Source organism: Dipodomys spectabilis, unplaced genomic scaffold (assembly GCF_019054845.1).
Source record: "Dipodomys spectabilis isolate Male_0828 unplaced genomic scaffold, ASM1905484v1 ptg000516l, whole genome shotgun sequence".
NCBI classification, from domain to species: domain Eukaryota; kingdom Metazoa; phylum Chordata; class Mammalia; order Rodentia; family Heteromyidae; genus Dipodomys; species Dipodomys spectabilis.
This window is the reverse complement of record NW_024871193.1, coordinates 3,198,410-3,211,302: the sequence shown is the minus strand read 5'-3', so window position 1 is coordinate 3,211,302 and position 12,893 is coordinate 3,198,410.

Below are 12,893 nucleotides of genomic sequence, written 5' to 3'. Positions count from 1 at the left end.
CATGCCGATATTTGCTAATTGAGATGTTTTCTGTTCCCCAATTTTTGTTAATATCAATTAGTTATAGAAGGGATTTCCTTTTGACAAGACCATATATGTAGATAGTATACCTTGATCTGACTCATCACAAGCATCATTGTCTTTCTCTGATGCTCCCCCTTCCCTAACTTACTTCTTTATTTTTCCATTTCACATAGGTACTTAAAATATTCTAACCATATTCACCCTCCTATACCCTCTTCTGTTACTCTTCCCCACTCCAATTGCTACCAAACATCCAGTCAGGACCTTTTTGACATTCTTTGCCTTCATTCTCTTAAGTGTATGTTAATTCAGAAGTCAAGAATGAGACACTATTGTCTTCTTTCTCAACCTATTTAAGTCCAAAATCTTTCCTCCATTTACATAAGCATTGCTGTAGCAAGCCCAAAAGTCATATTTCTCTTTGGATATGTTAATAGTCTTATTTGTCGTTCACAATCCTAAATATATTCAATGATAGCTAGCTATCATTCTTCAGTATAAACGCAATTGAGTGAGATTGAGTTTTTGACATTAGTAATGTATTTATTACAAATAATATAATTATGCTAGCAGATAATATGGACTGGTAACTTCTATTTTTTTCAACTTGAATAGATTTTCAATATTTAGGTTTTATATAGCCTTCACATCTTTAGGACCAAGTGAAAAGAAAGTCACCATCTTATGCTTTGGTTTAGCTTTTGATAGAAAATAATCTGATTTCTTCACAGTGATAGTAACATGATATATGGATATCTGTATTGAAAATTAGTTTACATGAGAAAGCAAAGTTGATTTCTCACAGAATATAATACCAGCCAGATTCAAAAGTCCTGACAATAAAAATGTTTAATAGTCTATGCAAACATTTTCTGTCAACTTCAATATCTTTTCTCCTTTACTACATTCTATAATAGTATACTTATTTCTCTTAGGCTTTAAAACCAATTCTAACTATATCCATTTAGATTATGTTTGGAGTATATTTTTATTTATATTGAAATTGTTGCTATACCACTAAAAATAATAAAACATGTTGTATCTGTTAGGCTTAATTTTTTGTTGTTGTACTTAAAGCAGGTAGGTATGCAGAATACCAAAACCTGTGATTTTCTGTCTTCTTAATATTTTTATTATTGTTTATAATATAATATATTTTTTATAATCATTCAATTATAATGTTGTCTTTTCATGTTCACTGTAGTTTGAGTGTCATTGGGGAAATAAAATAAAACATTCACATTTTGTAGTTTAATTCCTAATGTGTAATGCATCTTGATTTCTGTATTTTGACTATCAAAGTTTCCATAATAAAATTTTACGTATCCTGAGTGCTTACCAGTTACTGTATTAAGCATTGTTTATCTACACAATACTCAACTCTCATAAACGTAGCCATACATACAAGGACTATGCCTGGGAGAAATCAGTATTTTCATCCAAGATTTACGTCTCATGGCCAAGCCAGAATTACTTAAGGGTAGCCTTGCACACCAGAAATAACATTCATTATCATTATGCATAAGGAGAAAGTTTTCCAAAAGGTTAATGCATCATCTGTAATTTGATGGGTCCTGGCTACACATACAGAACAGTAACCATTTTTTTTTTTTGGTCTTTCATGGGGCTTGTACTCTGGGCCTAGACACTGTCCCTGAGCTCTTCAGCTCGAGGCTAATGCTCTACCACTTGAGCCACAGTGCACTTCTGGTTTTCTGGTAGGTAATTGGAGATAAGAGTCTCACAGTCTTACCTGTCCAGGCTGGCTTTGAACCGAGATCCTTAGGTCTCAGCCTCCTGAGTAGCTAGGATAATCATTTTGAGTCACTGAAGCCCACCTTTCTTAACCTTCTTAGGTACAAAGGAACAATTTTGCTACTATATTTATTCTTTGTACAACTCTAGAGTAAAAAATATAAACAAGATACTAAAGTGGAGCACTCAAACCTCAATGCCAATCTTGAAAAACCTAGAATATGTCCGTGGTGCCACATAAGTCTAAAGGAAAAAAATTAGAATAAATAACCACATAGCCAACCAATCAATTAAAACCCTTTGTAAAACTGAGTTACCTCAATTTTTGTGAGAAAGAAGGACGGAATCAAACAATTTTTTTATTATGAAAATACTGTACAGAGGAGTTACATTTACATGGGCAAGATAATGAGTACATTTCCTATCAAGCATTGTTGCCTCTTCCTTTGTTTCCCCTTCCTATCCCTTCCCATCTCCCCCCCCACTCCCCGAAATCTCCCCCAAGTCTCCCCTCCCTCCCCTGCCACCTCCACCCCAGCCAAAGTTGTAAAGTTTGTTTTTCGACATAACAACTTGTATGTCTCATTGTTGCAATGGGTCCATCTGTATCCCTATTTAAAAAATTTGTCTTTTCTCTTCCCCTCCACAAATTATACCAACATCAAATACAGTGAAAGCAGGGGATATACCATGTGGGAGGGACATACAAAGCAACATAAAAATTATATTATAAATATGTTAGAAACAATCGCATGAAAGGAAAAAAACATTTGAATATTTATCTTGGGGTTCATTTCACCTAACATCAAGTTATCTGACCTTTTCTGCTTGACTCAGACATATACAAGTAGCTGCAAATAAGGGAAACCATGTGGCCTATGTTTCTTTGTGGCTGGCTAACTTCACTTAATATAATTTTTTCCAAGTCTTTCCATTTCCTAACAAATGAGCAAACAGAAATTTTTATGACTTTCATTTACAAAATGTAAAATTAAGCTTAATTTGGATTCTAAAAATTCCTATAATCTTTTTTTTGGGAGGTGGGGGGTTCCGGTCATGGGGCCTGAACTCTTGGCCTGGGCGCTGTCTCTCAGCTCTTCAGCTCAAGGCTCGCACTCTACCACTTGAACTACAGCGCCACTTCCGTCTTTTTTCTTTTTTGCTTATGTGGTGCTGAGGTATTGAACCCAGGCCTCAGGCATGCAAGGCAAGTGCTCTACCACTGAGCCACATTCTCAGCCCACTATAATCTTTTTTAGTGTAGGAAAGGAGATAAGATTTGGGTAATTTAAAGAGAAAATTTGACATACTACAACTAATTAGTGGGTTAAAATAAGTGTAACACAGCTACTAATAGGCTGAGCTACAGAGGATAGTGACCTAACTTTGTCCAGGTAGCAAAAGCATGAGAAACATTATCTCCAGTTAACCAACAAAATTCTAGACTGAAGGTATGGCTCAAGGGTTAAAGTATCATTCTTGAGCAAGAAAGCATAGAATGTGAAGTTCAGAGTTCATACCAATATGTGTGCAGAAATTAAATTAAAAAACTAACTCAGTATTGACAGATTTCTAAACATTAGCACAAACACTTCATGTTTATAACATAAAACAATTTTGACTATTACTAAAATTTTCAATGTATTCAGTCTCATTAGTATGTATTAAATAGTCATTTAGTAAATTATTTAAATATCTAGTGGGACAATTTTTATAATGCTTCGGTTATTTTTGAGAAACAACTAAGGACATAAGTATGCAATTAGAATTTCTTAGTCTTGTCTTTAATATATAGTACAATCTCATTTTGTATACTTCATCATCTCAAGAGAAAAGTACAATCTGTTGTTCTATTATTAAAACCACTTTTAATATATTTTGCATATCCTATGATATTTCAGTATTCTGACATTTATTTACTTATTAGATGCTTTAAATTATGCCCTTTGCTTCAAAGCCTAAGGACACAAGATTCATAAAACCTTTCATTAAATATTTAAATAAGAAGAAGGAACAATCAAATAGTAACATAATAACCAAACAAAAGAGCTCTCGGCATCAAACCACAGATCTTATTTATTGAAACAGACACCGTATTTAGAAGAAAAGAATTGGGTGTGGCTTTTTTGTATTATGTATTATTAATGCCTAAACTGAGTAAAATAAAATTTGATTTTTGCACAAGGACCCTTATGTTTAATAATTTAAAAAGTTGATCAGCTGGCCCCTCCTTGGCTAATTCTTTGTCCAACTTGTTAAATAATTCAGGCACTTTATTAACAAGGATGGTTTATAGTTAGAAAAATTTATACAGTTCACCATGAAATGATATGATAGAAATTTATGAAAACAATAAACACCTTGAAACAGTGTTGTATATCCATTGTACGTAACTTGTATTAAAGCCATTACTTCATCAATATACCAAAAGAAGCATGTGTTTACTATTACAAATATGAGAGGAAAAAATTCACAGCATTTTAATAGCATGAATTACTGAAAAGCCATTCAAACTAGGATGGACAACTGTTATGTGAAAAAATAATAACGGCTGGCTGCCAGTAACTCATGTCTGCATTCTTCATTTTCCCTGGGGCTAAGATCTGAGGATCAGGATTTGAAGCCAGACTGGGGACGAAAGTTCATGGGCCTTTTATCTCCAACTAATTACTCAAAAAAAAAAAAAACCCAAATACAAAATCTGGAAGCGAAGCTGTGGTTTAAATGGTAGCTTGATAGCTTTGAACAAAATTCGTTCAGGGCCAAAGCCAAGACCTTGACTTCAAGACCCAGGACTGACAGGAAAAATTAAAGGAAAACAAATAGCAACAACAACAACAAGAAACAGATTTCTCTGAAAGAACTTCTAATTCTCTTATGATTCATTAGTAAAGCACATTGTGACATCCAGCAGATATTCAATAAATGAGTGTTGCATTGATTCATAAAGATGTATTTTCCTTTAAGAAGGTGTCATAATTATGTATGATTGTTTCCGCTAGGAAAATTTGTATTCTTCATATTGAGGCATTTTTGAAAACATAGGAAACATGCTTGGTGACTTATGTTTCCTTAAATTATTTTTGTAAGCTAAACATTTTAATGGTATTTCTGGCGAGAAGAGTTAATATTGAGTGATTTTGGTTCTGATTTTAGCTTCCAAGCATATTAAAATTCAGCAAAAACATTCATTATTTCTGAAAATATCTGGTTTTGAAAATGAGGGATATATAGAGAGAGGTAAATTAAACTAATATCTTTCTACTTTATCCAACATATTTAGGATCCAGTGTTACAGTTATATGTTTCTACTCTCTTTCCTGATATTTTACAATATAGATTGAAACAAATTTAATGTCTCATTATAATTTTTAAAACTTATTTTAGAGAAAGTACATGCTTTTCTGAATTAGATATGGCAAAACTAGTTTACTTGGTGTATCAAAACTCTAGAATTATTTTTCTGAAGAATAATTGATGGTCTCATATAAAATCATATCCATCATCAAGCTCCCAGAAAAAAGTCATAAGATAATTCAAAGAATAATGGAAGCAAGTATCAACTATATTACACTTTTAATAAAGGAGGAAACTAACTTTTCTAGTATTCTTAAAGATAAATGTATTCAAATAGAATCTATAGCTTTAGTCATTCTGTACACAGATTCCCAAAACTCATTCATCCTATGACTTGAAGTTTACATTGAGAAATACCTCACCATCCCCTTAACCATGATAACCACAATTATCTCTCTTATTGGGAGAACAAATTTGTTAGATTTCAAACATTGTAATATCACAGAATTTCTCTCATTTTGTCTGAATAATATTCCAGTGATATGCATATAATATACATATGTGTTTATACATAAATGTATATATGCATACATATATGTAATATATTTTTATTGGTTCAGCAATCAATCAGGACAGTCTATTTCCATTTCTTGGTTTCAAAAAATAATATAAAAATGGAAGTGAAGGTGCACATGGCTCTTCAAAGTGTTGCCTTCATTTTCTTGGTAATGTAACCATAGACAAAACTGCTGTATATTAGAATTATGAATAATTTCTTGAAGTCTCCATAATGTTTTCAAATGGTGATACCAATTTATATTCACATGAAGAGTGTGCAAAACCTCCATTCTGTTATACCCTTACCAACAGTTGTCATCTGAGTTATTAATTATACTCTCCCTAACAGATCGGAGGCAAAATTCATGTGTATATTTATTTATATTGCTGTAACAATGATATTGAGTCCTTTGTTGTATAACTATTGGCTTTTTGTATGTATGAAAAAAGATACTTATTAAATATAAATATTTGATAATTAACTACTATGCAAATTTGCAGAAATATCACTATTAATCCTTGTAGATTCTAACCCTAATTCTACCCTGATGACTTTAATGTTGTTTTGAAAAGTATTTCTGGGTGAGTTATCTATATTTTGATTTTGTGGGTTTTTGTGTTTTTTTCTATTCATCTTGACAACATGACGACATATGTTTGTTTCTCCAACTTCTGAATATGTACATTATGCATGCTTTCAGCTGTAGCAAATCATAATTTCCTAATATTCAGAGGTAATTATACAAAACACACATGCTTTGAAAGTATCCTCATGAATTAGGCCTCATTACAAAATAAGACTGTCTTTCTTAGAATTATTACCTTTACACTTTTGTTCAACTGACACCTAATATTTCAGGCATCTATTTTTACCTGTAAGCAACAGAGTGTGACAACATAGGTGTCATTTCAGTGTACAAATGATATACATGAGAAAGAATGTAAATGATGGGGAGAAATGATAGTATACTCTAGGTTTTGCAAATAAAACAAAACCTCTAGTTGGAGACAGTGGTAATTAATTGTCTACATTTTCTAGCGTTGCCCCTACAATCTGTAAGAGCTCTGTAGTTAATAAAATAGGCTATGGAATTTCACTCAGTTTAAAACATAGCATAAAAGTTTTTAAAAGAAAGGAGAAATTTTCATAAAAAATAAGATATGGCACATTGACCTCTGACATAGAAAATTTATCAGAGATTAAGCTGTATAACTGCCTATTCAGACATCAGAATTTGAAGACAGCTTTCACACGTCAGAAGTTTCATGTTTACAAAGATAGTTATTTAGCTGGCAGAGCTGTGAAAGATGTTTCAAAAAATATCCAGGTTACGAAATTAAAATTTTCACTATTAATGCAATGAAAAATATGCATTTTCAAAACTGAGTTTATGAATGGAAGTTGAGATAGATAAAAATTAGACTAAAAGAACTGTACGCTAGACTAGGTAAATCAAGAGCTGCATGATTTCAATATTCTTTCCCCTATTACACAGTGTTGTTCAGCCATCAACAAAATCATCTGAATGAAAGGAGAGGTTTTATTAAAAAATTCAGATGTAGCATAAAGGACAAAATAGGTGAAATTATTCAAAATCTCAAAGAGGTATGTTCTAGGATTTGGTAGTAGGATTTTTTAAACTGTATAACTTAATATAAAAGTTTAAATCTAGCCAGGTGTTGGTGGCTCATACCTATAACCTTTGCTACTTAGCAGGCTGAGATCTGAGGATTATGGTTTGAAGTCACACCAGATAAGAGAGTCCATGAGACTCTTATTATCAATAAACTATCAAAAAGCCAGAAATGGAGCTATGGCTCAAGTATTAGAATGGTAGCGTAGAGCAAAAGAAGCTCAAGGACAGGGATCAGGCCCTGAGTTCAAGCCCATGTCTAGGACAAATAAAAATCTTCAAGCTTAGCTGGGTGCTGGTGGCACATGCCTGTAATCCTAGCTACTCCGGAGGCTGAGATCTGAAGATCATTGTTCAAAGCCAGCCTGGGCAGGAAAAGCTGTGAAACTCTTATCTGCAATTAACCAAAAAACCAGAAATGGCACTGTGGCTCAAGTGGTAGATTGCTCCCTTTGAGCTGAAGAGATGAGGGACAGTGCCCAGGCCCAGAGTTCAAGCTCCACGACAGGAAAAAAAAAAAGAATAGCAGACAGGTCATGGTGTCTCTCATCTATAATCGTGACTATTAAGAGGATGAGAACCAAGGATGAGGGTACAAACCAGCTCCAGCAGACAAATCCTCAAGTCCTCAGAATTCTTATCCTCAATAACTAGCAAATAGCTGGATGTGGAAGTTTGGATGAGTGGTAAGGCACCAGCCTTGAGTGGAAAAAGCCAAGCAACAGTACAAGGCTTTTATTTCAAACCTTAGTACTAGCATGAATAAAGACATAATTAAGAACCTAGTAGATAGTGGAAGTCACTGGAAGTCTGCTAAACCATTGACTATAAAGTATTTCAATTAAAGATAAGCCCTTAGAGTATTCTAAAGGGAAAGAACTTAGAATACTGCAGAAACTATATGCTTAGTAAAATAAAAATTAAAAAAAAAACCTATAACACTCTTTTTTATGAAACAAATACATCAGGGGAGCTAAATACATTTTCTTAAGTAATAGATTGGTACATACTGGAATAAAACGTTATGCTAAGAATACTGTTAGTTTAAGACTGCTTTGTTGTCACTTAAGCTATTTTAAGTAGTTTTATGAAAAAAACAAACATGTAGTCTGTTGCCTTACTATCTTCTGTAATACCACTGGAATTAGTTAAGTTGTTTTATATATTTTTATGTGGAAGTCCTAAACTGCCAATGCCCATGATTGAGATTTTATTTTTTTTATTATTAATAAGTTTTTTATTGTGAAAATATCATACAGAGGCGTTACAATTACATGAGCAAGGTAATGAGTATATTTCTTATCAAGCATTTTTGCCTCCTCCTTTGTTTCCTGGGAAAAGTGACATTGACAATTCAGTTAAGAGGAAGTCATTCCTAAGTATGGAAGACCCCTAATCCAGTGGGACTAATATCTTAATATAAATAATATTTGGGCAAAAGTATACACTCAAGGAGAAAGGCAGATGTCTTGGTGTTGTCTTTACAAGGCAAAGAATGCAATAGATTGTCAGAATACCACCAAAAATGAGTTGAGCAGGATCAATTGGATCTTCTCAAATAGTGTCCAGAAGAAACTAACACTGCTGATAGGTTTGATTTTGAATGTTCAGGGTTTATATGAGGATATGAATTTGTGTTATAGTTCATTCAGTCTGTGATAGTTTGTATGAGTAAGTGAAGATGATTAATAATTATCCACACAAGTCTATTGTACTCCCAACAGAAAAAGGTATATATATATATGTGTGAATAAATATATATATATATATATATGTATATATATATATATATATAATACAATTACGAGTATATCATATAATGTCAAAATGTGTAGCATATACTTAGGAAGAGAGAATTTGTTCATAACTGTAATACAGTTGTTATTTAATTATGACTGAAAGATGAGCATTGACATCATCACATGGAGAGAAAGAAAAATCCAGATAGTGGAAACAAAATAATAGAATTTCAAAAGTATATGAGTGTGAGAATTGAACGAAGTGATAATTCCGGGAAGACTTTGGGAAAAGAAACAGATATCCTCAGAATAAGCAGTTGTCTATGATAAATGATAAATTCCATCGGTGTACCAAAAGTGAACAACTGTAACCAGTTGAAGAATCATCATCGGATGAAATAATATGATGTCTCTTCAACTTTGTAGCATTTGATAAAATTAATAAAGTCAGGTATATGGTTTAATATGCTGGGAAACACAAAGGAAGTGTTCCTTTCAGGCTAGAACTGATTTACCATACATGGCCAGAAAGTGGATGCAGAAACATTGTGTTAAACAAATTTTGCTAATATCTATGGTATCACATTTTTTTGGTTATCAAGTGTGAAAAAATGTAAGAAGTATCTAGGACTCTCAGTTATAATACACCAAATCTTGGAAGATACATAAAATTGTGCCTTTGATATAGACAGAATGTCCAATATCCGTAAGCAGGAATTCTGGGTCTATCTCTGGAGGAGTCTTGTCTGCTGCGTCTACAGAAATGAACAAGAGATGTGTCCCCAAATCTCCTAAACCCAGTGCTTTAATAAATGGAGAGAAAAATTAAATAAGCAGATAGACTTCATTGCAAATGTCATAAGATATATAAAGCAGAATAGAATGGTATTAAAGTGACCTGGGGCATACAGTAAGTTGAAAAGCACTCAACTAAAAGTAAGCAATTATCTGAGGCAAAGTCATTTATGTGAAAATCTCAGGGTAAAGCATTCAGTCTGAGTGTAGGAAAACTAGAACAAATGTACAAATTAAACAATATTTTAGAGAAGAGTAAGAAGGATTGGGAAGCCAGATAAATGGATAAAGAAAATAGAGAAAAATATACATAAATGAAATACCAAGAAATAAAACAGAAAAGCTTACTACATGGATATTTTAGTACATATTTTCCAAGTGAATATTTTAGTAAACCAGCTCTAGCTACATGAAAGTATTCAGGAAAATATGGCTGTGAGTTGTCATAGGTTCTTACAAAATTCTACTTTCTCAAGATCAAAAACTGGATCCACTAATATAAAGTACTATGCCTTTTCTGTGTGCTTAAGTAATGTCTGATGCTACAAATGATACAGGGAAGATATTTATAAGATCTTTAAAAGAATACATATTAGCAAGATTTTTTTTTCATTTTTTATTGTGAAAATACTGTACAGAGGAGTTACAATTACATGAGCAAGGTAATGAGTACATTTTTTATCAACCATTGTTGCCTCTTCCTTTGTTTCACCTTCCTATCCCTTCCCATCTCCGCCCCCCTTCCCTGTTCCCTCCCCTTCCCTCTTCCCCCCTCCCTTCCCCCAGCCAAAGTTGTAAAATTCGTTTTTTGACATGAAATTCACATGCAATATATAATCTCCTTTCATTGTATACATTTTAGTGCTTTGGAAGTGAATTGTACAGTCATAGGTTTTCCAAGCCTAATTTTCACAAACTTGCATTTCTTCAAATAGAAATCCTATAAATTTTAGAACAGATATTAAAATAGATATAAAATTGAGTTACAGGAATTTGTCCTGCATACATCTTCTATAGGGTGTTTTTTCAAAATTTGTTTTGGGGAATTATTTCCAGGTTCTCACTCACACTGTCCAAGTGCACTGTCAATGAACTACATTCCCGATCCATACAAGTTTTTTACTTCTCTTTAATACATATATAGACGTGTAATGGCTAGGGGCTGGGAAGGTGGCTCAGTGGTAGAGCGCTTGCCCTGCATGCCAGAGGCCCTGGGTTCGATTCTTCAGCACCACATAAGCAAAAAGCAAAAAGCCGGAAGTGGTGCTGTGGCTCAAGTGGTAGAGCGCTAGCCTTGAACTGAAGAGCTGAGGGACAGCGCCCAGGCCCAGAGTTCAGGCCCCACGACCGGACCCCCCCCCCAAAAAAAAAAAGAAGTGTAATGGCTAGAACATATACAATTCTCTTTGACCTTTTGAAGACTTGAAAACTTGCTTGGTAAAATGATTGCAGTATTACAAAAATCATTCTGCTATGTAGAGTATATGAATTTCTCCACAAATGCATTACTATATTTTGTGTCATCTTTTTATATTATGGTCATATTAGTGAGTTTTCTTTTTCTTTTTTCTGAGATACTAAAGAGGCGCTTAATTCATATGCTCCTCCTATTGACTATTAATTTAAATATGTTCTTTATAGAAATACCCTGTTCAGGAAAATTTTATACAGAATTAGAAGATATAAAATACTTAAGATTCAGGATCATTGTAGCATTAACATTGTAGCATTAACAAATATGTGCCCTCTATCTGTTGAGTATGTTTTCACTACTTTCATGGAATTAAGAAAGGTTATCAGTTGATATTAGTTTATTCTTGCTTTTCTTTAGCCACTAATGCTTTCCATGTCAAATTTTTGGAAACCTTTACGATCCATTGTCATGAATTTTTACATTTATGTTTTGTAGGTTTTTACAACTCACATTTAGTTTGATAATCATTTTTTCAGTTTAAATTTTTGTATAAGGTTTGAGGTAGTAGTGTAAGATCATTCTTTAAAACTAGAGAGGCAATAGTGTCAATACACACATTTAAGATTCTGTTTTTATTTCATTAAGTCATGGCATCATTTTCAAAATCTAGTGACAATAAAACTAAGAATTTATTTTTGATAAATCTGTTACATTCTTCTATGTGTCAGTTCTTTCACTAATAAACATGGTAAGATTCAAATCTAGTATGAGTGCTCAAGCTACCCCATTTTACAAGATTGTTCTGACTGACCTGTATTCCTTGAGTTTACATACAAATTTATTGATCAGGTGGACCAATATACTACAGATATCTAGATGTTTGATAGTCACTCATATTTTGCACCTTGTGAAAACACAAGACCTCAGATATTATATAGGGAAATATGTCTTTAGAAAATGCTTAAAACAACTAAAATTAATTTAGGAATGAGTTAAGAGTTAGATAACACATAGCATAATAAAGTTGAATGATAATGACTTGAGCTGTACTACAGAGGAGAGTGAGAGGGGATAGAATGATGGACCACCTAGGAGCTGTATGTCATTGTTATTGTGTTTCAAAAACAAAAAGACTTCAGAGAAGAGAAGCACGAAAATAATCAAAGTGTCCTTAATCAAGTTTTTTTTTAATCCACCTAATAGTGTGGACTGAGAGTCAGAGAAGATGAGAAAAATAAAATAGAAAATAAAGCATTGTATAGACTTCTTACAATGTAAATAAATTGTAATAGGCATATGATAATTAATTTCCAAAGAAATAACGGAAACAATAGGTAAACTCTAAAGGCAAATAGAATGAAGAGAGAAAAGAAGCAAAGTAAAACCTTTATCAATAACAAACACAAGAATTTGGAAGTGAAAAAGCAGTGGAAATCTTCTAAATAACAATAAAATAACAATAAAAATTGCTAACGTGGATAGAAAAAGGATCACATTGTATCATATATAATTTTGAAAAAACATATTAGGAATGAAAATTTAAAAGTCATAATTTAAAACACTATTTACATTATAACTACACAGTATAGTTCAGTGGTAAAATCTTGACATAGCATATGTGCAATAATGGTGTGATCTCCCAAGAATTACAAAGTACACACAAAGCACACACACACA